Source organism: Macaca thibetana, chromosome 7, assembly GCF_024542745.1.
Source record: "Macaca thibetana thibetana isolate TM-01 chromosome 7, ASM2454274v1, whole genome shotgun sequence".
Lineage (NCBI taxonomy): Eukaryota > Metazoa > Chordata > Mammalia > Primates > Cercopithecidae > Macaca > Macaca thibetana.
In genome coordinates this window covers 84,005,564-84,030,379 of record NC_065584.1, presented here as the reverse complement: position 1 = coordinate 84,030,379, position 24,816 = coordinate 84,005,564, and the positions used below count along the sequence as shown (strand labels likewise).

General features: G+C 39.8%; 1 pseudogene; it reads left to right on the top strand.

Moving 5' to 3' along the window:
* The first annotated feature begins 17,316 nt into the window (after positions 1-17,316).
* LOC126958814 (bromodomain-containing protein 7-like) lies at positions 17,317-19,381 on the top strand (annotated as a pseudogene).
* Positions 19,382-24,816: the final 5,435 nt, after the last annotated feature.

Below are 24,816 nucleotides of genomic sequence, written 5' to 3'. Positions count from 1 at the left end.
CCTTCAAAGGGCATTGCTCAGACCCCAAGCTTCACCGTGCACAAAGTGTGCTGTGACACCTCAGTCCTTGTCTCCACCTTCTCCAAACTCACACTATTAGCTCTGCTGTCTTCTTGTCAATGCTGTGACACTTCAATCCTTGTCTCCACCTTCTCCAAACTCACACCATTAGCTCTGCTGTCTTCTTGTCAATGCTGTGCCATGTCCCCTGTCCCCTTCCTGGCCCAGCCTCCCTGGACCCTCACCTGTCTTCCCCAATGGCTATTTAAACTGTCACTGCCATCTCCCCTTGCAGTTCCACTTCTGTTCACTCTAGGCAGTGGCCCGTCTGTGTACTCCCCAGAGAAAGTAATGGCGATGAGATGGCGCTCCTTTAATCTCCCCTATTCTGGTCCAAACGTACACTTCCTTTTGTTCTTACCTGAAAGTTCACATATCAGTGGAAGCGGTGCATCTTCCCTCTCCAAGGGAATCTTTCCATATTCATATTCACTCAGAATCTCATGTTCTCCCACCCCTCTGGGCACCTCGTTCCATGAGCCATCTTCTCTCTTATCTGCAGCTTCAACCTTTTAGAGCATTTTAATCTAAAAGCAGAACAAAACCAACAAACAAATAAAACTCAGACTCTCCAATCTCTAGTCATCCTCTAGCCATCATATTCCTTCACTTCTCCTCATAGTAGTTCCTCTCTCTCATGCCATCTGAAAGTTTTGTTGTTATTGTTTTTGTTTTGTTTTGAGATGGAATCTCACTCTTTCACCCAGGCTGGAGTGCAGTGGCGTGATCTTGGCTCACTGCAACCTCCACCTCCCAGTATAAGCAATTCTCCTGCCTCAGCCTCCTGAGTAGCTGGGATTACAGGCATGCCCCACCATGCCTGGCTAATTGCATGTTTTTTCATTATCAATGCACATGCTGAGGTTTTATTTTCCTACAGTTTTGGGTATTTAGAGTTTAGACCCCTGTTACTCTCCACACACTCGAATACTCAGTAAGGTCTTCGAGGATTATTCCCCAGCCTCCCAGGAAAGCCTGTAAGCCTGTTATTACCTATGGTTTTATTTTATTTTCTGCCTTCTCAGAAATTTGCCATTTCTGGAGTATTTCTACAAGGGGACTGGGCTGCCTGGGCAATCACTTCTTTCATTTCAGTCCTGCTCCAGGGAAAATTCTCCTGAAATCTCTGGGGAGAGGGGGAGCAGATATCTGCCATAGATTTTCTTTCCAGTTCTGGAAACAAGTTCCTGGCCGTACATGAAAGTCACTGATTTTCAGACAAGCTTCCAGGACACATTCCTGACCCTTCCCAAGGGAGTTTACAGTGCATTACCCCCTGGACAGCTCGTAAGATAACTGGGCTGACCTCTTTCTGCTGGACATAGGGGGACCCAGTGGTCCAAGCTGGAGTTCCAACCAGGCAAAAGCGTCTCCCCACTCTCCCCTGGTTGGTATCTGAAGGCTTACAAAGAGGCACTTTGTTTTCCATGGCCAGAGCCATGAAGCATTTGGACACCATGGAAGGAGTCACACTGGATGTGAGAAGTGAAAAATTTCCTCACCCCCACGGAAGCATGGAGATTCCCGTGTGAGAATCCCTTCAGTAGAGCTTCTAAAGTATGTATTAAGATTCCCAAGCTATCCGTATGTCTATGTGTAGAAAGAAGGTAACTATATAAGTCACAAATCATTATTTCTTTGGCTCGAGCCCATCTGCTCCTAAGGAGCATGAGGGAGTGTGGTTTCCTCCCACTCCGGTCTTAAGTCACCAGCTACATTTGCACATGGGCTTCATAGACTTTTGCAGGGGGGATCTTTCTCATCCTCTCTCCACTTTCTTTCTTCTGCTCGTAAAGGAAAGTACATCATACGGTAGCTCAGCCCTTTCAAAAGTGCTGGTGAGGAAATGTCTACCCTTCCCTTGGCTTTGTTACTTCCTTCTGTAGTCTGAGGAGGAGCTAAACTGAAAGGTCACATTACCGATGGTGTCTTACAGAAGCAAGGCAGTCTTCTCCGGCTCTATTTTTCTTGGACCACCTGGACTTAGGCAAGCAGGACTTATTTCTGCTAGAGCTAGTTGGATTTCTGCTCTGGGTTAAGGATGTTTTACCTGAATGCACCTGAGTACATCAGGTCAGTCCTACTCTGCCAGTTACTTTCAATTTGGAGAGTAGGGAGAGGAAAGCCTTGTTCTCTAGCTCAGCATTAACAGTATGAAGGTTACCCTGACTTTCATTCCCATCTGTCTTCTTCCATATAATTCTCAACTTCCTAGAACCCACTAGGGAAGGAGGTGTGATCAGCTCCATCCAATGACTATATCCCAGTCAGGAAATTGATAGAATACATTTCCTTCCTCTCTGTTCCAGCTGGGCCTAGTAAGAACTCTTGGCTCACTAAGGCTGTTCTAAGGATGAAACTCCTGCTAGGACACCACTGCCTGTGGCCATGAATGTTGGTGCAGATGTGGGTTCTGCATGCCAGTGCTAAGTGTGCTACATCTCATTTGCTGCCAAAGCCATTCATATCATCTCTTGTTTCTGCTAAAGTCAAAGGCCTTGACTGCTGTGGGAACAATAGTTACCAGTTCTCAGCAGGGCTTGTGTTCTCAAAGATGAAATCCTTCTTTTTAATCACACTTACTTAAAATCTTTTACAATTTCGTTTTTAAAATCTTGCCTTAAGTACTGGAATTGGACTTCAGGAAAGCTAACAACAGTGCCATGCAGAATCACTGGGAAGTTCAGATTCTTCCAAGAATACTTGTTCAATTGGGCATACTCATTGCTTTTCACACAATGATGGATGGATCTGCTCCATCAAACCAGCCTCCTTGCTTTCCCAACATTATACAACAATTTCTGAATGTATCATTGCTTTAACAAGATGCCCCAGTTCCATCTTGCCATTTAAGGCAGCACTTAGAGAACCTCTGGTTGCTGTGCCAAGATACAGTGAAACTCAATGAGCCAGATCTACACTCAGCCTTCCTACCCCAGCCCCGCACACGATGCTGAATAAAGTAAGAAACAGAATGAAATTTACAACACAATACAACTTATGTAAGTTTAAAAGTATGCATACAAAATGCCAACGTATATTTTAATAAGAATGTACACAAATAAAAAGATACAAATCAGGTGTATTAGAGTGGATGCCTTTGAGTTTGAGGGGAGGGAAATGGGGGTGAAGATTGAGAATAAAAAGGAATAAGTAAATAAATAAATGAAATAAGAGTGGGACCTTGGATACACAAGCTAGAGCAACGGAGCAATGGAACGAACCCTGGGTCCTGGGACTGGGTGTCATAGCCAAGACAAGCCCTGCATGGTGGAACCACTGAGCTTATAACGCCCTGCTGCCCTCCTTCAATAAGGAAGGATCTTTATGCTTGGCTGGCGCCACTGCTGTACCATGAAGGTAAAGAACGAGAGGCAGAAGTGATGAAGCAAGAGAAGGAAATGGACTTCTCCACATGAGGAAGGGCAGGGGGCCACTGGAGGAAGCAAATAAAATATCTGGGAAAATATCTGGTGGAAAAAGTTTGCAAGGATGAAAAGGAGGTGAGAGAGAGATAGAGAGAGGTCCCATAGATTGTGTGTATGTGAGAAAGTACTGATATGTGGGACTTGAAGGTTGCTAAATCCTAGAGAATGAGCAAATTTGCATAAGAAACCCAGGAACATTCGGGGAAGACAGAAGTGCATCCACATCCTCTCTCAATGGATTTAAAAATCAGGATTACCTGGGGCAACTTGACCAAGGGCCAATAAAGCTTCTAGCATATAAAATAACAGAATATGTTCATGATCTCCTTGTAGGAAAAGATTTCTTTAACAGGATGCAAGAATGCCAACCACACAGAACTGATTAATATATATGATAACATTATAATTAAGAACTTTCTTTTTAAAGATGGAAACTGACTCTGTCACCCAGGCTGGAGTGCAGTGGTGCGATCATAGCTCACTGCAGCCTCTAACTCCTGGGCTCAAGAGATCTTCCCGCCTCAGCCTCATGAGTAGTTGAGACCACAGGTGTGCACCACCATGCTTGGCAAGAACTTCCTTTTCTCAATAGATGCTATTCACAATATTAGAAGGTAAGCCACAGAGTGGGAGAAAATGCAAGCAACAAACAACTCAAAAGCAAAGGGCAAGAGACTCAAGCAGACACTACAAAATGGGATTTCTAAATGACCCATGAACATATGAAAAGGTGGTCAGCCACATTAGTAATCAGGGAAATTCAAATAAAAAATGTAAGATGCACCAGAAAGTTATGGAATCCTGACAATACCAAGTGTTGGTGAAGATAGGGAGCAATAGGGAGCACAAATATACTACTACTGGAAGTTTAAATGGATACCAACTGCCACTGTGGAAAACAGTACGGCATTGTTTACTGAAGCTGAACATACCTTAGGGGATAGCAACTCCACTTTTAGGTACATAAACAACAGAAACATATGCACTGTGTAGCTTTATTTGTAATAGACCTAAACTGAAACAACCCAATATTCATCAATAGCAGAATATACACCTAAATTGTGGTCTAGTCATAGAATGGCATACTATACAGTTATGAAAATGAATAAACTGAAAATGTATACAATGTCATAGACTGTATATATGTATATATACTCAAATGTAATATGGAGTTAAGTGAATCAGTCATAATAGAGAATATGTTGTACAATTTTATGTGGAGTTAAAAAAAAACCCCACAAAACTAAACTATAGTGCACAGGGATACACTTAGTGCTTTGGCAGTGGGATCTAAAGAGAAGCAAGGTGGTGGTTGGCCGTGACAGTCAGAACGCTGATGGAGGGGTAGTAGAGAGAGGGTGCTCACAGGGGAGGATGAAAGGACCTTTGGGGTGCTGGCAATGTCTGTTTATTGGCCTAGGTGGTTATATGGATATTTACCTTGAGATAATTATTGTGCTTGTGGAACACTTTTGCTTTGCAAACACCATTGTAGGTGTGTTCTACTTCACAATCTAACTGGACTGCTATCTATCACCATATACAAAAATTATCTCAAGACAGATTAAAGTGTTAAATATACAAGGCTTCAGGCTATAAAAATCATCGAAGAAAACCTAGCAAATACTCTTCTCGATATCCATCTTGGCAAATACTTTGTGGTTAAGTCCTTACAAGCAATTGCAACAAAAACAAAAATTGCCAAGTGGGACCTAATTAAACTAAGGAGCTTCTGCACAACAGCAGAAACTATCAAGGGAATAAACAGACAACCTACAAAATGGGAGAAAATATTTGCAAACTATGGGCTGACAAAGGGCTAATATCTAGAATGTATAAAGAACTTAAATCAATAAGCAAAACAAATAGCCAGTTAAAAGGGGGGCAAAGGACGTGGACATTTCTCAAAAGAGGACACATAAGCAGCCAACAAACATTAAAAAATGCTCATCACTAATCATCAGATATGTCCTTATGTACCCAATGTTTAGCTCCCACTTATAAATGAGAATATGCAGTATTTGGTTTTCTGTTCCTATGTTAATTCACTTAGGATAATGGCCTCCAGGTGCATCCATGTTGCTGCAACGAACATGATTTTGTTCTTTTTTATGGCTGCAAGTTATTCCATGGTGTATATGTGCCACATTTTCTCTATTCAATCTACTGCTGATGAGCACCTGGGTTGATTCCATGTCTCTGCTGTGGTGAATAGCGCTGCAATGCAAAGAATGCAGAGAAATGCAAATCAAAACCACAATGAAATACCATCTCACACCAGTCAGAATAACTTTTGTTAAAAAGTCAAAAAAATAACAGATGTTGGCAAGGCTGCAGAGAACACTTACACACTGTTGGTGGGAATGAATGTAAGTCTAGTCACTGTGGAGGGCAGTTTGGAGATTTCTCAGAGCTAAGAGTTGAACTACCATTCAACCCAGCAATCCCATTACTAGGTATATACCCACAGAAAAATAAGTCATTCTACCAAAAAGACACATGTACCCATATGTTCACTGCAGTGCTATTCACCATAGCAAAGACATGGAATCAACCCAGGTGCACATCAGCAGTGGATTGAATCTAGAAAATCTGGCACGTATACATCATGGAATAATGTGCAGCCATAAAAAAGAACAAAATCATGTCCTTTGCAGCAACATGGATGTACCTGGAGGGAATATCCTAAGCGAATTAATCCAGGAACAGAAAACCAAATACTGCATGTTCTCACTTATAAGTGGGAGTTAAATATTGGGTACACAAGGACATAGAGATGGGAACAATAGATACTGAGGACTACTAGAGGAAGGAAGGAGAGCAAGGTACAAGGGCTGAAAAATTACCTCTTAGGTACTATGCTCACTCCCTGGGTGATAGATTCATCTGTACTCCAAACCTCAGGATCATGCAGCATGCCTTTTAACAAACCTGCACATATACCCCAGATTCCAAAATAAAAGTTGAAAAAAAAGTTTAAAAAATTGCTTTACATACACACACACACACACACACACACACACATATCAAAGTGAATACAGATATTTGGAGTGTACTTGCTTGCAAAACTGGTAGCTGTGGGTTTGGGTTTTTTCCCTTGTGAATTGGTGGAAGAAAAGTAGTGATATGTGATTATCTGGCATTTCATATGGAGCCTCTTTTCCCTCCTTCCCCTTCTGCTGGGGCTTTTTATACCCAATTGGCAGCTGATGTTGGCAAATATGGCCAACATCAAGAAAATTCAAGGACTAGGGCATCCAAGGAAAATCACCAAGTCTGATCAACTCCAGAGTACAGTATACATTAAGGATTACAGTTTTCTAGATGTGACATTATAATCTACACATGCTGCTCCAAGGAGTCTGTAAAGAAACCAAAGGCTTGCTCCCAGAGCCCAAGAATAACAGTGTGTGAACTTGGAGGTCTGCTGTGATATAGCATGGCTGCAGATGTTGATGCAGTGGGTACATAGAGGATCTCAGGTCCCATGCTCTGAGACAATGTGCTTTGCAATCAAAACTACTAAAGATGAAGATAGCAAACCATTTTTAAAGGTTGCATGGTCTAGGGCTTTTGGAAGCATATGCTGTCTTTCATGTTTGTCCTGCATGATGAATTACAGAAACTAGATACAGAAAGAGAGTGAATTGATTGGGTATAATGCTTACCATACATATTTAGTAGCCATTGATCACAAAGAAACCAGAAATCTCTTTGTGTTTTTGCTCCAGTCATATCATGTTTACACAGTGTTTAGAGGAAACTGTATAAGAGGGGAATGTGATTAACTATTTATACATCTTAACTAATGGCACAGAATACTTACCAAATTTGAGTTTAGGAGAAAGTGAGAGACAATAACTGTGAGTCTGTGGGGGCATATTAGTTCGAGCAAGTGTATAAACCATTGCATTTTTTAGAGATTTTACAAAATCCTGAGATGTATTAAGAATATTTTATTTTATTTTTTTATTTTATTTTATTTTATTTTATTTTATACTTTAAGTTCTAGGGCACATGTACACAACGTGCAGGTTTGCTGCATAGGTATACATGTGCCATGTTGGTGTGTTGCACCCATTAACTCATCATTTACATTAGCTATATCTCCTAATGCTATCCCTCCCCACCCCCTGGTGTGTGATGTTCCCCACCCTGTGTCCTAGTGTTCTCATTGTTCAATTCTCACCTATGAGTGAGAACATGTGGTGTTTGGTTTTCTGTCCTTGTGGTAGTTTCTCAGAATAATGGTTTCCAGCTACATCCATGTCCTTGCAAAGGACATGAACTTATCCTTTTTAATGACTACATGGTATTCCATGGTGTATATGTGCCACATTTTCTTAATCCAGTCTGTCACTGATGGACATTTGGGTTGGTTCCAAGTCTTTGCTATTGTGAATAGTGCCACAATAAACATCCGTGTGCATGTGTCTTTATAGCAGCATGATTTATAATCCTTTGGGTTTATCCCCAGTAATGGGATGGCTGGGTCAAATGGTATTTCTAGTTCTAGATCCTTGAGGAATCGCCGCACTGTCTTCCACAATGGTGAACTAGTTTACGGTCCCACCAACAGTGTAAAAGCGTTCCTATTTCTCCACATCCTCTCCAGCACCTGTTGTTTCCTGACTTTTTAATGATTGCCATTCTAACTGGTGTGAGATGGTATCTCATTGTGGTTTTGATTTGCATTTCTCTGATGGCCAGTGATGATGAGCAATTTTTTCATGTGTCTGTTGGCTGCATAAATGTCTTCTTTTGAGAAGTGTCTGTTCATATCCTTCACCCACTTTTTGATGGGGTTGTTTGATTTTTTCTTGTAAATTTTTTAAGTTCTTTGTAGATTCTGGATATTATCCCTTTGTCAGATGGGTAGAATGCAAAAATTTTCTCCCATTCTGTAGGTTGCCTGTTCACTCTGATGGTAGTTTCTTCTCCTGTGCAGAAGCTCTTTAGCTTAATTAGATCCCATTTGTCTATTTTGGCTTTTGTTGGCATTGTTTTTGGTGTTTTAGACATGAAGTCCTTGCTCATGTCTATGTCCTGAATAGTATTGCCTAGGTTTTCTACTAGGGTTTTTTATGGTTTTAGGTCTAACATTTAAGTCATTAATCCATCTTGAATTAATTTTTGTATAAGGTGTAAGGAAGGGATCTAATTTCAGCTTTCTACATATAGCTAGCCAGTTTTCCCAGCACCATTTATTAAACAGGGAATTCTTTCCCCATTTCTTGTTTTTCTCAGGTTTGTCAAAGATCAGATGGTTGTAGATGTGTGGTATTGTTTCTGAGGACTCTGTTCTGTTCCATTGGTCTATATCTCTGTTTTGGTACCAGTACTATACTGTTTTGGTTACTGTAGCATTGTAGTATAGTTTGATTCAGGTAGTGTGATGCCTCCAGCTTTGTTCTTTGGTTTAGGATTGTCTTGGCAATGTGAGCTCTTTTTTGGTTCCATATGAACTTTAAAGTAGTTTTTTCCAATTCTGTGAAGAAAGTCATTGGTAGCTTGATGGGGATGACATTAAATCTATAAATTACCATGGGCAGTATGGCCATTTTCACGATATTGATTCTTCCTATCCATGAGCATGGGATGTTCTTCCATTTGTTTGTGTCCTCTTTTATTTCGTTGAACAGTGGTTTGTAGTTCTCCTTGAAGAGATCCTTCACATCCCTTGCAAGTTGAATTCCTAGGTATTTTATTCTCTTTGAAGCAATGGTGAATGTGGCTTCACTCATGATTTGGATCTCTGTTAGTCTGTTATTGTTGTATAGGAATGCTTGTGATTTTTGCACATTGATTTTGTATCTGGTGTCTTTGCTGAGGTTGCTCATCAGCTTAAGGAGATTTTGGGCTGAGTTGATGGGGTTTTCTAAATATACAATCATGTCATTTGCAAACAGGGACAATTTGACTTCCTCTTTTCCTAATCGAGTACCCTTTATTTCTTTCTCTTGTCTGATTGCCCTGGCCAGACCTTCCAACACTATGTTAAACAGGAGTGGTGAGAGAGGGCATCCCTGTGTTGTGCCAGTTTTCAAAGGGAATGCTTCCAGTTTTTGCCCATTAATATTGGCTGTGGGTTTGTCATAAATAGCTCTTATTATTTTGAGATACGTCCTATCAATACCGAATTTATTGAGAGTTTTTAGCATGAAGGGCTGTTGAATTTTGTCAAAGGCCTTTTCTGCATCTATTGAAGTAATCATGTGGTTTTTGTCTTTGGTTCTGTTTATATGCTGCATTATGTTTATTGATTTGCATATGTTGAACCAGCCTTGCATCCCAGGGATGAAGCCAACTTGATTGTGGTGGATAAGCTTTTTGAATGTGCTGCTGGATTCGGTTTGCCAGTATTTTATTGAGGATTTTTGCATTGATGTTCATCAGAGATATTGGTCTAGAATTCTCTTTTTTTGTTTGTTGTGTCTCTGCCAGGCTTTGGTATCAGGATGATGCTGGCCTCATAAAATGAATTAGGGAGGATTCCCTCTTTTTCTATTGATTGTAATAGTTTCAGAAGGAATGGTACCAGTTCCTCTTTGTACATCTGGTAGAATTCAGCTGTGAATCCATCTGGTCCAGGACTCTTTTTGGTTGGTAGGCTATTAATTATTGCCTCAATTTCAGAACCTGTTGTCTATTCAGGGGTTCAGCTTCTTCCCGGTTTAGTCTTGGGAGGGTTTATGTGTCCAGGAATTTATCTATTTCTTCTAGATTTTCTAGTTTATTTGTGTAGAAGTGTTTATAGTATTTTCTGGTGGTAGTTTGTATTTCTGTGGGATAGGTGGTGATACCCCTTTATCATTTTTTATTGCATCTATTTGATTCTTTTCCCTTTTCTTCTTTATTAGTCTTGCTAGTGGTCTATCAATTTTGTTGATCTTTTCAAAAAACCAGCTCCTGGATTCATGGATTTTTTGAAGGGTTTTTGTGTCTCTATCTCCTTTAGTTCTACTCTGATCTTGGTTATTTCTTGCCTCCTGCTAGCTTTTGAATGTGTTTGCTCTTGCTTCTGTAGTTCTTTAAATAGTGATTTTAGGGTGTCAATTTTAGATCTTTTCTGCTTTTTCTTGTGGGCATTTAGTGCTATAAATTTTCCTCTACACACTGCTTTAAATGTGTCCCAGAGATTCTGGTATGCTGTGTCTTTGTTCTCACTGGTTTCAAAGAACATCTTTATTTCTGCCTTCATTTCCTTATGTACTCAGTAGTCATTCAGGAGCAGGTTGTTCAGTTTCCATGTAGTTGAGTGGTTTTGATTGAGTTTCTTAATCCTGAGTTCTAGTTTGATTGCACTGTGGTCTGAGAGACAGTTTGTTATTATTTCTGTTCTCTCACATTTGCTGAGGAGTGCTTCACTTCCACCTATGTGGTCAATTTTGGAATAAGTGTGATGCGGTGCTGAGAAGAATGTATATTCTGTTGATTTGGGGTGGAGAGTTCTGTAGATGTCTATTAGGTCTACTTGGTGCAGAGCTGAGTTCAATTCCTGAATATCCCTGTTAACTTTCTGTCTCATTGCTCTGTCTAATGTTGATGGTGGGCTGTTAAAGTCTCCCATTATTATTGTATGGGAGTCTAAGTCTCTTTGTAAGTCTCCAAGGACTTGTTTTATGAATCTGAGTGCTCCTGTATTGGGTGCATATATATTTAGGATAGTTAGCTCTTCTTGTTGAATTGATCCCTTTACCACTATGTAATGACCTTCTTTGTTTCTTTCGATCTTTGTTGGTTTAAAGTCTGTTTTATCAGAGACTAGAATTGCAACCCCTGCCTTTTTTCATTTTCCATTTGCTTGGTAGATCTTCCTCCATCCCTTTGTTTTAAGCCTATATGTGTCTCGGCATGTGAGATGGGTCTCCTGAATACAGCACACTGATGGGTCTTGACTCTTTATCCTATTTGCCAGTCTGTGTCTTTTAATTGGAGAATTTAGCCCATTTACATTTAAGGTTAATATTGTTATGTGTGAATTTGATCTTGTCATTATGATGTTAGTTGGTTGTTTTGCCCATTGATTGATGCAGTTTCTTCCTAACATCGATGGTTTTTACATTTTGGCATGTTTTTGCAGTGGCTGGTACTGGTTGTTCCTTTTCATGTTTAGTTCTTCCTTCAGGAGCTCTCATAGTGCAGGCCTAGTGTTGACAAAATCTCTTAGCATTTGCTTGTCTGTAAAGGATTTTATTTCTCCTTCACTTACGAAGCTTAGTTTGGCTGGATATGAAATTCTAGGTTGAAAATTCTTTTCTTTAACAATGTTGAATATTGGCCCCCCTCTCTTCTGCTCATAGAGTTTCTGCTGAGAGGTCCACTGTTAGTCTGATGGGCTTCCCTTTGTGGGTAACCTGACGTTACTCTCTGGCTGCCCTTAACATTTTTTTCCTTCATTTCAACCTTGGTGAATCTGACAATTATGTGTCTTGGAGTTGCTCTTCTTGAGGAATATCTTTGTGGCATTCTCTGTATTTCCTGAATTTGAATGTTGGCCTGCCTTGCTAGGTTGGGGAAGTTCTCCTGGATAATATCCTGCAGAGTGTTTTCCAGCTTGGTTCCATCCTCCCCGTCACTTTCAGGTACACCAATCAGACCTAGATTTGGTCTTTTCACATAGTCTCATATTTCTTGGAGGGTTTGTTCATTTCTTTTTACTCTTTTTTCTCTAAACTTCTCTTCTTGTTTCATTTCATTCATTTGATCTTCAATCACTGATACCCTTTCTTCCAGTTGATCGAATTTGTTACTGAAGCTTGTGCCTTCATCACATAGTTCTTGTGCCATGGTTTTCAGCTCCATCGGGTCATTTAAGGACTTCTCTACACTGGTTATTCTAGTTAGCCATTCATCTACTCTTTTTTCAAGGTTTTTAGCTTCTTTGCAATGGGTTCAAACTTCCTCGTTTAGCTTGGAGAAGTTTGATCATCTGAAGCCTTCTTCTCTCAACTCATCAGTCATTCTCCATCCAGCTTTGTTCCATTGCTGGTGAGGCGCTGTGTTCCTTTGGAGGGGGCGAGGTGCTCTGATTTTTAGAATTTTCAGCTTTTCTCTTCTGTTTTTTTCCCCCTCTTTGTGGTTTTATCTACCTTTGGTCTTTGATGTTGGTGACGTACAGAGGGGTTTTGGTGTGGATGTTCTTTCTGTTTGTTAGTTTTCCTTCTAACAGTCAGGACCCTCAGCTGCAGGTCTGTTGGAGTTTGCTGGAGGTCCACTCCAGACCCTGTTTGTCTGGGTATCAGCAGCAGAGGCTGCAGAACAGCGCATATTGCTGAATACCAAATGTTGCTGCCTGATTGTTTCTCTGGAAATTTTGTCTCAGAGGGGTACCAGCCTTATGAGGTGTCAGTCTGCCCCTACTGTGGGGTGCTTTCCAGTTAGGCTATTTGGGGGTCAGGGACCCACTTGAGGAGGCAGTCTATCTTTTCTCAGATCTCAAACTCTGTGCTATTAGAACCACTACTCTCTTCAAAGCTGTCAGACAGGGAGATTTACATCTGCAGAGGTTTCTGCTGCCTTTTGTTTGGCTATGCCCTGCCCCTAGAGGTGGAGTCTACAGAGGCAGGCAGGCCTCCTTGAGCTGAGGTGGGCTCCACCCAGTTCGAGCTTCCTTGCCGCTTTGTTTACCTACTCAAACCTCAGCAATGTCAGGCAGCCCTCCCCCAGCCTCACTGCTGCCTTACAGTTATATGTCCGACTGCTGTGCTAGCAATGAGTGAGGCTCTGTGGGCATGGGACCTTCTGAGCCAGGCTCAGGATATAATCTCCTGGTGTGCCGTTTGCTAAGACCATTGAAAAAGTGTAGTATGAGGGTGGGAGTGTCCTGGTTTTCCAGGTACCATCTGTCATGGCTTCCCTTGGCTAGGAAAGGGAATTCCCCAACCCCTTGCACTTCCCGGGTGAGGCAATGCCCCGCCCTGCTTCAGCACACTCCGTGGGCTGCACCCACTGTCCAACAAGCCCCAGTGAGATGAACCCGGTACCTCAGTTGGAAATGCAGAAATCACCCGTCTTCTGCATTGCTCATGCTGGGAGCTATAGACTGGAGCTGCTTGTATTCAGCCATCTTGGAACCCTATTATGAGTATTTTAAAACAAAATATCCCACTTGTTCCTAAGCAGTATGCACAATTTTGCACAACTCAGTTTCTGACCTTTCTGTTCTGTTAGGAATTTTACAATAAATACTCAAGTGAGTACAGGTGTGGGTAGGATTTGGAGGAATTGGCAGCCACCAGTGGTGATTGCATCCATAGACTTTTCCTGACTAGTTCATTCCTTTCCCTTGAGCTCCCCCAGACCACCCTTTCCTGACTAGAAAGAGGCACACAGGTGCCTCAAATAATAATATATTTTAAAATATATATTGTAATGTATCTGTACAGTAGGACATTGCACTCATTAAATACTATCAAACCAATCAGAACTTGAGGAGTTGCTTGTGCCCTCTGTAGGATTTGAGCATGGAAAGATTCAAGGATTATAAATCATGCTGCTATAAAGACACATGCACATGTATGTTTATTGTGGCTTGGAATCAACCCAAATGCCCATCAACGATAGACTGGATAAAGAAATGTGGCACCTATACACCATGGAATATTATGCAGCCATAAAAAAGGATGAGTTCATGTCCTTTGCAGGGACATGGATGATGCTGGAAACCACCATTCTCAGCAAACTAACACAAGAATAGAAAACCAAACATCACATGTTCTCATTCATAAGTGGGAGTTGAACAATGAGATCACATGGACACAGGGAGGGGAGCATCACACACCGGGGCCTGTTGGGGAGTGGGGGACTAGGGGAGGGATAGCATTAGGAGAAATACCTAATGTAGATGACGGGTTGTTGCGTGCAGCAAACTACCATGGCACATGTATACCTATGTAACAAACCTGGAAGTTCTGCACATGTATGCCAGAACTTAAAGTACAATAATAAAAAAAATGTAGGGAGGCAGCATTATGCTAAACTTGAAAAAAATGAAGTCTAGTCTCTTCATTAGCAGTCTAATCTCAGACTACAATGTGGGACACTGAATTACAAGAAGTAGTCGAATTTTGATTTGTACTTTGGGGTAGCATTTGGCTTGCATTTGGGCATATATTTGCTACACTGTCTCTTCCATTTACTGATGTTGAAGATGGTGGTGGCTGACACCTTGAAAAGAGAAGCAAATTGAGGCTGGCTGAGCTTGGTCTCCTCCTGATTCACTCCTTCCCCCACCTCCCAGCTTCTCTCACTCTCTCCCACTCTACTGAAGACCTGTGTTCCCTCAGGTAATATTAGCTGTAGATTGAGAGAAACTCAGACTACATGACATAGCCACCTTAAAAGATTATCTTAAAGCACTACAGCAGAATTCCTGAGGGGTGGTGAGCAAGTGCCCCCACAAATGCCAGTGATATCCCCAAAAGGGTTAAAGTTTTGCTTTTGGTTTTGTTTTTAAAATGAAACCATCCTGAACTTTCCTGGTTCCGGAGCAGTTCACTTAGGTCAACACTGGTGACACTCGATGGTGTCTGAGTTCTCTGGACAGAGTGTAGCAAGCTCATGTTTCCTATATCGACATGATAAAAGGGTTTCTAATATGCAGTCTTCTTCTCTCGTGTACCTTCAATTTCAAACTTTAACCATGGGTCTAGAGAAGAAAGTGCAATGAGTGTACAGGGGAAGACACAAATGACAAAGACCCACTTTTTATGGTTAGAAGAAAGTTTAATTGTTCTTATTAAGGACAAGATGTCAAAATAATTTTTCTCATCAAATCAGTTACATAGCACGTGTGGGAAACACCAGAAAAGTAACGACGGAACATATAAAAGCCTCTTTGGAAGGTGGAAGTCCATTTAAAAAGTGAGTAAATTTGAATAATTTAATAGCAAGTGAGGACCTTAGAATTATAAATATGTAGAGATGAACTTAGCAGTTTTCCTTGATGAAAATAACTGTAGTTACTGTATGTTTTTCAAAGTACTTTGAAGGAGTAAAAATGTAGCAACACCTTTAAAGACAGTGCCCATAGGGAGCATGTGGTACTGACAATACAAGGTTACACAATTAACTAAATTTAAAGTATGCCTACTTTTTCTGTGCTTCAAATGAGAGGATCTCACATAAGAAAGAGGAACTAAGGCTGAGGGCAGTGGCTCACACCTGTAATCCCAGCACATTGGAAGGCCAAGGCAGGTGAATCACTTGAGGTTAGAGTTTGAGACCAGCCTGGCCAGCATGGTGAAACCCTGTCTCTACTAAAAATACAAAAATTAGCTGAGTGTGGCGATGCATGCCTGTAATCCCAGCTACTTGCAAGGCTGAGGTGGGAGGATCGCTTGAACCTAGGAGGGAGAGGTTGCAGTGAGCTGAGATCACGCCACTGCACACTAGCCTGGGTGACATAGTGAGACTCCATCTCAAAAAACAACAAACAAACAAAAAACAAAACCTAAAACAAAGACAAACAAACAGAAAAGAGTAACTTAGTTGAATTTGAATTTGAAATTTGCAAAGAATGGGCAGATTTATGTGTTGGGAGTATCAGTCAATGCAAGGCAAATGAGGCCGTAAGAGGCTGGTAATTCCTCTGATGTCACCCTTTCCTTTGAAAGAATTTATTATATGATTCTAACAAATGGAAAGATATATGTCATTGACAATGTCCTCAAGAAGATCCCTACAGTAAATATGGCATCTGGTTTCATAGTCGTCATCTGCTGGTGCGTCATGGAAGACAGGCCAGTTCTGAAGTCTGTAGAAAAGACATATAATTGCTCCAGGGATCTGTCAAACAACTATGATAGAGAGATAAAATAGGGAAAAAGTAGGATAAGTCCTTCCACACTCAAACAATGGCTGTTATGTTATGGTTGTTATGTTAAGACTTCTATTACCCCATTCCACTGGCTGGGGCCACTAATATAGCACCGAATCTTAGTCCTCCCTTGGTTTCTGTGTCAGTCCCCTCTAAGGCAAGGACTGAATCAACAATCTCAGTCCTAATTCATCTTACCAGGCCCAGCCTCAACCACTTATATGTTACTTCTCACATTCCCACCGCTGCCAGTCCTGGGAGGGTGTGGCCATTCCTCTAGCCACCCTCCTTCCCCTCAGGTTGGCTCAGTCCATCAGCCTGGATCTCTGTGGGTTCCCAGCCTTAGGTTCAGCACAGATCACTGGTCCAGGATCCAAATCTAGGGCTTCCCCTGAACTCCAAGTAGGTAGATAAGATCCTTCTTCCTGTCAGATATCCTAGGTCACAATCCCTTGCCTCAGGGAATCCCTGGTCCTGAAAATGACCAAGATAATCCCCAGTGATGAACTCCTCCCTCTTCCCGGAAAGGCCAGTTGTAAACCATGCCTGATGCACACCTGAGATGCACACCTGTGTGTGCCATGTTCTTTGCATAGTTGATCTCACACACAGAACCAAAATTCCACAGTCCTATTTGGGTGCTCTTGTCATGTCAAGAACTCACCAACTCTTTTCTTATTGCATCTGATCTATTGTGCAGGTTATATGAAGAATTTCTCAAAGACCGCAGAGAAGTGAGATCTGTTACATATTCCACCTACTTTACATTTAGTGATAGCCGCTCACCACCTTTACCAAAAGGAAGAATCTGTAAATTCTTTGCTCTGCTTGTAAAATGAATAAAATAGTCCAGCTATCATGTCATTTCAGATTCAGCCAAACAAATACCAATTGATATTCATTAAAATAAGGTCTCCCTGTTAGATGATTGTTGTTCTGTGTGGCTTCTTTATATTTAAAGCAAGCTCCAGCGTGCCTCACTGCCTGACGGCCCGGGATCTCTCAGTCCCTGCTGCAGCCATCTGCTCCCCTGGCCTGGAAAGCAGTGTTGCAGGGCCAGGACCTGGCGAGGGAGTCGGGTACCAGGACCTAGTGGAACATGGGCAAGAAGCCAGGGTCAGACAAGCACCTTTACGAGGAGTATGCAGAGAAGCCCTTGAAGCTGATCCTCAAAGCAGGAGGGAACCAAGTCACTTAGCTCTCCAAAGACTTAGCCTTTCTAAAAAATAAACTCGGGCTTATTTTAATGAATATCAATTGGCACTGAGGCAGGTTCTGTGGGAAGGAAAGGGGAGAAAACAGAGAAGAGTAAAGGAGGATAAAAGAAAGTGAGCTCGAGGCAGCACGGAGAGGAGGCAGAAAAAGAGCTCCAGTGTCACTTCCCTGTGAGATTAGACCTGCCTGCCGAGAAGCCTCTCTCAAGCTCTTCCACCAAGCAAGAAGTAGAACGGACAGCCCTTCAAGAAGCTTCGAGTCAACTGATGAGACAATTGCAAAGAAAAGACCCAAGGGCTTTCTTTTCATTTCCTGTAACTGATTTTATTCCTCCTGGCTGCTTCATGATCATTAAACACCCAGTGGATTTTAATACCACGAAAGAAAAGATCAACAACAATGACTACCAGTCCATAGAAGAACTAAAGGATAACTTCAAACTAATGTGTACTAATGCCATGCTTTACAACAAACCAGAGGCCATTTTTTATAAAACTGCCAAGAAGTTACTGCACTCAGGGATGAACATTCTTAGCCAGCAAAGAATTCAGAGCCTGAATTCTGAAGCAGAGCATAGACTTTATGGCAGTCTTGCAAAAAAAACAAAAACAAAACAAAACGAAAAAACTCGAAAGCAGAAAGAGAACAGACACTTCGCAGAGTGGGGTGGACAGAAGCTGCTGGCCAAGAAAGCTAGAGATACTGAAGCATAAGCCTTCAAAAGTACCAGCAAAGAAAATAAAAAGACAAAGTTATGCTTGAAAATGAGTTTAAGAGCAGTAATTTAGACAGAGAGAAGAACCAGGTTGACTGCATCGTTAAGGAATCTGAGGAAAGTTGACCAGGTGGCTTGTTAATAGTGCAAATTTGAAAGAAGAAAACCAGATGGAACAACCACCTTGGGACTTCCCTGTCCTGTGAATCCCATTGTAAGGGTCAGGCGACTGCCCTGTGAGACTGCAAATGACTACCAGAAGACTTCAGTCTGGAGTGAATACTTTGCAGGGGTTCAAAGGGGATAAATTAAACAAAGTAACTCTAGTGTTATATTTGAATTACAAACCCTACAGTTCTTATGCACCACATTCTGACTCCACATTTGCAAATGTCAGCAAGGATGATTCTGATTTAATCTATTTAAACTATGGGGAAGGCTGATCTTCCAGGTGAGGTGCTTTCAGCATCCCTAAGATTTTGGCCACATGCCAAGATTATCCATATGTTATGGCATGTAGTTTACTGAATGTTTTAACAAGAGGAGAACATTCCAGGACTCTACAAGAGCAGGAGATGTTATCACTTGAAGATGAAGGTCATACTAGGATACTTGTCACAGCAAATGAAATAGAGATTATAGAAATAGAGCCAGCAGTGTGTTTGGACTCCAATACTCAGGACAGGCTCATAGCACTGAAAGCACTAACAAACTTTGGCACTCCAGTTGAAGCTTTTAACTCTGAAAAAGCTGACGTGTTCAAAAGAAACTTGACAAGACCATCAAATTGTCCAAAGAGCTCCAGGGAGCCCAGAATGAGCTTTTGAGCATCAGACCCCTTCCCAATATGATCTGTCTCTTGGGTCCCTCATACAGAGAAATGCATCTCTCTGAACAAGTGACCAATAATCTTAAAAAAACTTACACAGCAGGTAACTTCAGGTGATATTGTAAGCGTGTATGGAGTTCAAAAAGCAATAAGGGTTTCCATTCCTTGCCTTATCCTAGAAAACAACTTTGTAGATTTAACAGAAGATTTTGAAGAACCTAAAAAGATTGATGTTGCTGAGTGTGGACTTGATGGAATTTGAAGCCAACTGGTATTTGATTTTATATTGTGTACATATTTTTTCTTTATTCTTAACTTGGAAATGCTTTTCAGAAGATATTAAATATTTGTAAATTATGTTTTTAATTAAACTTTAGAATAATGATTTTTAATGTTCCAGAGTTTGAACTTGTATTGGGTAATAAAGCTGGACCTGGGGCTCAAAAAAAGATGTGTTCACCCTCCCTCTCCTCTTTATCCATAATTACCGTATTCACTATGGAAAAGAAATTTTTAAAATAAGAAAATAATTCAAGAGAAGTTGTTAAATTTGGAGATCCAATTTCCAAATAAGAGGAGTTTCTAAAAGTGAAAAAACAGACAAAAGGATCAAAAGCAATTCTCAGAGAAAACATCATTTTTTTAAAAAAGTTACGGAGAGTACTACCAAAGTCCCACACAAAAATCAAGAGCAAAAAGCAACACCATGACATAGTTTCATAAAAATTTAAGCCGTAAGGGGAAAGACAATTCTGCAAGTTTCCAAGCAAAAAAAAGTAGGTCATTTTCATGGAGCAAAATTTTAAACTAGCTTTGACTTTTTCTACTGCAGTGAGCAATGCTGGATGACAATGTGACAACATCTTCTACAGAGGGCATAAAGAGCAAATCAAGAATAATGGACCACATCATGCCATTTGTATGGGGAGGTAACAGACAGATACTTGCAGACATGAACAATCTTAAAAAAATGTGGCAGCACGGGCTTCTTTTGAAAAAAATTACTCACAGCTACAACATATAGTATGCAAGGCTAACTTAGAGAAAGAAATTTGAATGGATAATGGCTAAAAAGTGAACCTATGAGAATTACTGATACCAACTATTGTTAAAGAAGTAAAAATTACTGGGTATATACCCAAAGGATTATAAATCATGCTGCTATAAAGACACATGCACACGTATGTTTATTGCGGCACTATTCACAATAGCAAAGACTTGGAATCAACCCAAATGTCCATCAGTGACAGACTGGATTAAGAAAATGTGGCACATATACACCATGGAATACTATGCAGCCATAAAAAAGGATGAGTTTGTGTCCTTCGTAGGGACATGGATGCAGCTGGAAACCATCATTCTTAGCAAACTATCACAAGAACAGAAAACCAAACACCGCATGTTCTCACTCATAGGTGGGAACTGAACAATGAGATCACTTGGACTCGGGAAGGGGAACATCACACACCGGGGCCTATCATGGGGAGGAGGGAGGGGGGAGGTATTGCATTGGGAGTTATACCTGATGTAAATGATGAGTTTAGGGGTGCTGACGAGTTGATGGGTGCAGCACGCCAACATGGCAGAAGTATACATATGTAACAAACCTGCACGTTATGCACATGTACCCTAGAACTTAAAGTATAATAATTATAATAAATAAATAAATTTTTAAAAAAAGAAGTAAAAATAACTGTGGAAGAATTACTCCTGATACTGCAGTAATTATTTAAAATAAGACACAGAAAGTATAAAAGAAACATGAAGAGAAAAAAGTGAGAAATATCAAATTTAATTATGAATGGGAAATTGGATGTAGGGAATAGGAGATGCAGACAAAAAAGTAGCATCCTTTGTCTTTCTTGCAGGGAAGTACAGCAGGCTTTTGATTAGGGAAAGAGAGAAATAGAATGCTTATGGAACATTTCAAGATATTTACATGAGGCTTTAAAATAGATTTTTTTGTCTTCTACAACATTTTAAAAGATAAAGGGAAAGGTCGGGTGTGGTGGCTCGCACCTGTAATTCCAGCACTTTGGGAGGCCAAGGTGGGCAGATCACGAGGTCAGGAAATCGAGACCATCTTGGCTAACACGGTGAAACCCCATCTCTACTGAAAATACAAAAATTAGCCAGGCGTGGTGGTGGGTGCCTGTAATCCCAGCTACTCGGGAGGCTGAGGCAGGAGAATGGTGTGAACCTGGGAGGCAGAGCTTGCAGTGAGCCAAGATCATGCCACTGCACTCCAGCCTGGGCGACAGAGTGAGGCTCCATCTCAAAAAAAAAAAAAAAAAAAAAAAGGATAAAGGGAAAAATATAGTCCATATAACCAGAGACAATAAAGTTTCCTAATACATATTGAAAAAATTAACACCAAATGTACCAAACACTGGATCTCATATAAATAATGTAAACTCACCACTGAAAGGCAGTTTCTGCCTAAACCAATAAACAAAAGTAATACAAGAGAGGCCAGTTAGGTTAAAGTTATAAAGGTTCTAGAAGGTTAAAGTTAGAAAGGCTCATCCAATATAAGTCACTTAAAAACAGCAAATAAGCAAATAATTACAAAACCAGGACATGAAAGTTGATAAAAACTAGTGTCAAATGAAAGAGTTAGAATAAAAGGTGATTAAGCATGATATAAAGTTTCAATAATTAAAAACTACCAATATTCAATTTAAATGGAACTGTAAAATGGATATTAGAAATGTGAAATTTTTTGTTATGATATAATCTTTCATGTTATCAAGAACTGAATCAAGCACAACTAAAAATCAGTTTTTACTCTCATTTATCTATTGTAGATGTTTTGTTGATTCTATAAGCAGGAACTGATTGTATAGCAATATGTATATTCTTGGCTATTAATATTTCTGCAAACTTGCAAACTAACTTAATACTATTGCAAGGATCAGGAGACGGCATACATAAAACCTGCAATTGGGTAACATTGACCAGAGATGGTTAATCTTGATATTAACTATTAAAATATCATTGGATAATGATCACAAGACTTTGGTCAACTTGGTAAATATTTTCATGACTTGTGGTTTAATTTAGTGTGATGGCAAAATGGACTTTATAGCTGGAAACAGTTTTTATGTATACTTATGTGGGTACTAATTTTCTCATTTGCATTGATATTAAGGTAATGTTGATATCAATTAATATTAATTGGGAAAACTGCCACTCATATACAGAATTTTTGTAGGGAAGGGGGACAGATAGAAGAATAATATACTCTCATAGGAACATTTCCCTTCATTTACAGAGATTACTAGAGAATTAGAGACTCTGCAAAAGATTTTGATCCTACTCTTCAAGTAAAAAACAACTTTAATTTGAAAGGGTGGACAGCCCTGAAAACCATCATTTTTCAAGCCCTGAGGCATGTTCTGAAAGAAAGAGTGTGAAGAAAGTGAGCTGTCTGGGCTTTGCATGTCAAAGGGCCAAGTCTGCCCCGGGAAGGAGCTGCAGAGCTGATGGTACAATCAGGACGGTGTTTCTGCTTATGAATATTAATTTAGGCACTAAAATCCCTGGGAATTAATGTCCGTCCTTAGGAGGTGTATGTGTAGTCAATAGTCATGTAATGGATAATTAGGATTAACAAGAATACATAGAGGGCCTCACAATGACAGGAGCCTCCAAAAGGATGTGACTTGGAGGTGAACGCTCACCTGCACATTTCTACTAGACTTCCTGTGGAAGCCCTCGTGATTATTTTATATGGAATAATCTGACCTTTGGAAAGTGGACTGCAGGGCTATTACTGTGTCTCACTGATATGGAAAGGCAAGGAGTTAGACCCTAGAGCCAGTTTTCTAACTAAGACTCAAAATCCAGAGGCAGTAAACAAACAAAGAAGAACACACCACACACACACACACACACACACACACACACACACACACACACACACACAGAGAGAGAGAGAAACAAATCAGGACACCTAGAAAAACTGGTTGGTTCCAGGAACGGGGCAAAAACAATATAAATTGTAGTTTTAAATTTTCTTTCTTTTATATTCTATAAAAGAAAGATTGAGGAATTATTACAAATTGAAGGACACTAAGAAGACAGGGGTCAACTATGCAATATGTGGTCCTGGATTGGGTCTTGGCTAGAAAAAGAACATCAGTGAAAAACTGGTGAAATTTCAATAAACTATGTTATTTCATCAACAACACTGCATCACTGTCAATTTCTTGGTCTTGATAATTGTGCTATGCTTATGTAAGATGCTAACATCAGGGAAAGAAGTGAAGGGCATATGTAAACTCTATGTACAATTTTTGCACTTTTTTCTGAAAATTTAAAATAATTTCAAAATAAAAGTTAAAAGAAATCTAATGGAATAAACTCCTCCTCAAGGTGGCTTTCTAAAACAATATTTGTATATTAAGCACTTACATAAATGGGAAGAACAAGGAATTTTAAACTTTCTAAAAATTTTTTTTTACTTCTTATACTTTACATATGTGGTTCTGTAAGAAAATTTTTTCTTGGTAAAGCTGTAACAAGAAAAAAGACTTAGCGAGCTTAATTAATAACCTTAGTTATTATAAGTATCTTATTAAAAACTTTAAAGTTTTAATATCTGCTATATAATGATGCAAGAAAAGAGATCATGTAATATTTCTAATTAAGGTGTCTCTTTGGAAAAACTAGACTGGTTTAATAATTTTGATTTAAAAATAGCTCTATATCTTTCCCCACCTTCTACTATATAAAAATAATGTTAGCACAACATTTTGGTTTATGAAAGCCTTGGGTTTACTTTTTCACGAAAAGTTTAATTAATTTGAATTTTCTAAATTTCCTCTACCAGTTTTGCGGTTGAATGAATTAAATCATTTTAAACTTATAAAATTGCAAAATTATGTGTTCAACTAAATAACTTGATAACATGCAGTCTTTATAAAAATAGGTTAATTTTTATAATTCTACAAAAGACTCAACATATTAACTTAAATTGTATTTTCTAGACCCTTAGTTAATTTTTAGTACTTGAGATAATATAAACTTGAGTTAACTAATGAATGATCTTTGGACAACATAATTTTAATATATCTGTGTTCTTATTTGATTATTCACATAGTAGTGATCAATTACCAGATTTAAAAAGATGTATAAATATCTGGGTTAAAAATATATTTTTTAAATAGACATATGTCACCACAAGTTAGTACTGAAAGTAATCTTTCCTTGTATACTTCATTTATGTTCCTATCTGGAATGTAAAACAGTCTCTACAACTTCATATTTTTGATATGTGGAGGCTGGACTTTGGGAAGACACACAAGCATTTAAAACAGTACATGATATCAAGAAGCCTGTATTAATTGATTGGAGACATTCAGGAGTAACATTATTTTTGTCTCTATTTTGCTTCATAGAATGTCAAAGAATAGACAAGTCCTCTATGTGAACATCAAAAGCCTCTTCTCCGGCAAATGGATGCTGCGCACCTTGTCGGTGAGGGAGGAAGTTGGTATAGCATCTGTGGAGAGCCATTCAGCAATATCTATTCTAACTGGTTTATTGAACATATTGGTGTTTGTGAGGTGCAAGCAGTTGAGGAAAAAAAATCATTATTTGCTCATAACACTACCTTTCTTTCATACTACTTTGAATCTCCATTTTCTATGCTTTCATGAAACCGTGGGTAGATCTGACAGCTTTTCTGGTCACTTCCGGTTATGAGTGAATAGTCTCGCTTTTTGGATATTAACAAATTTGGTCC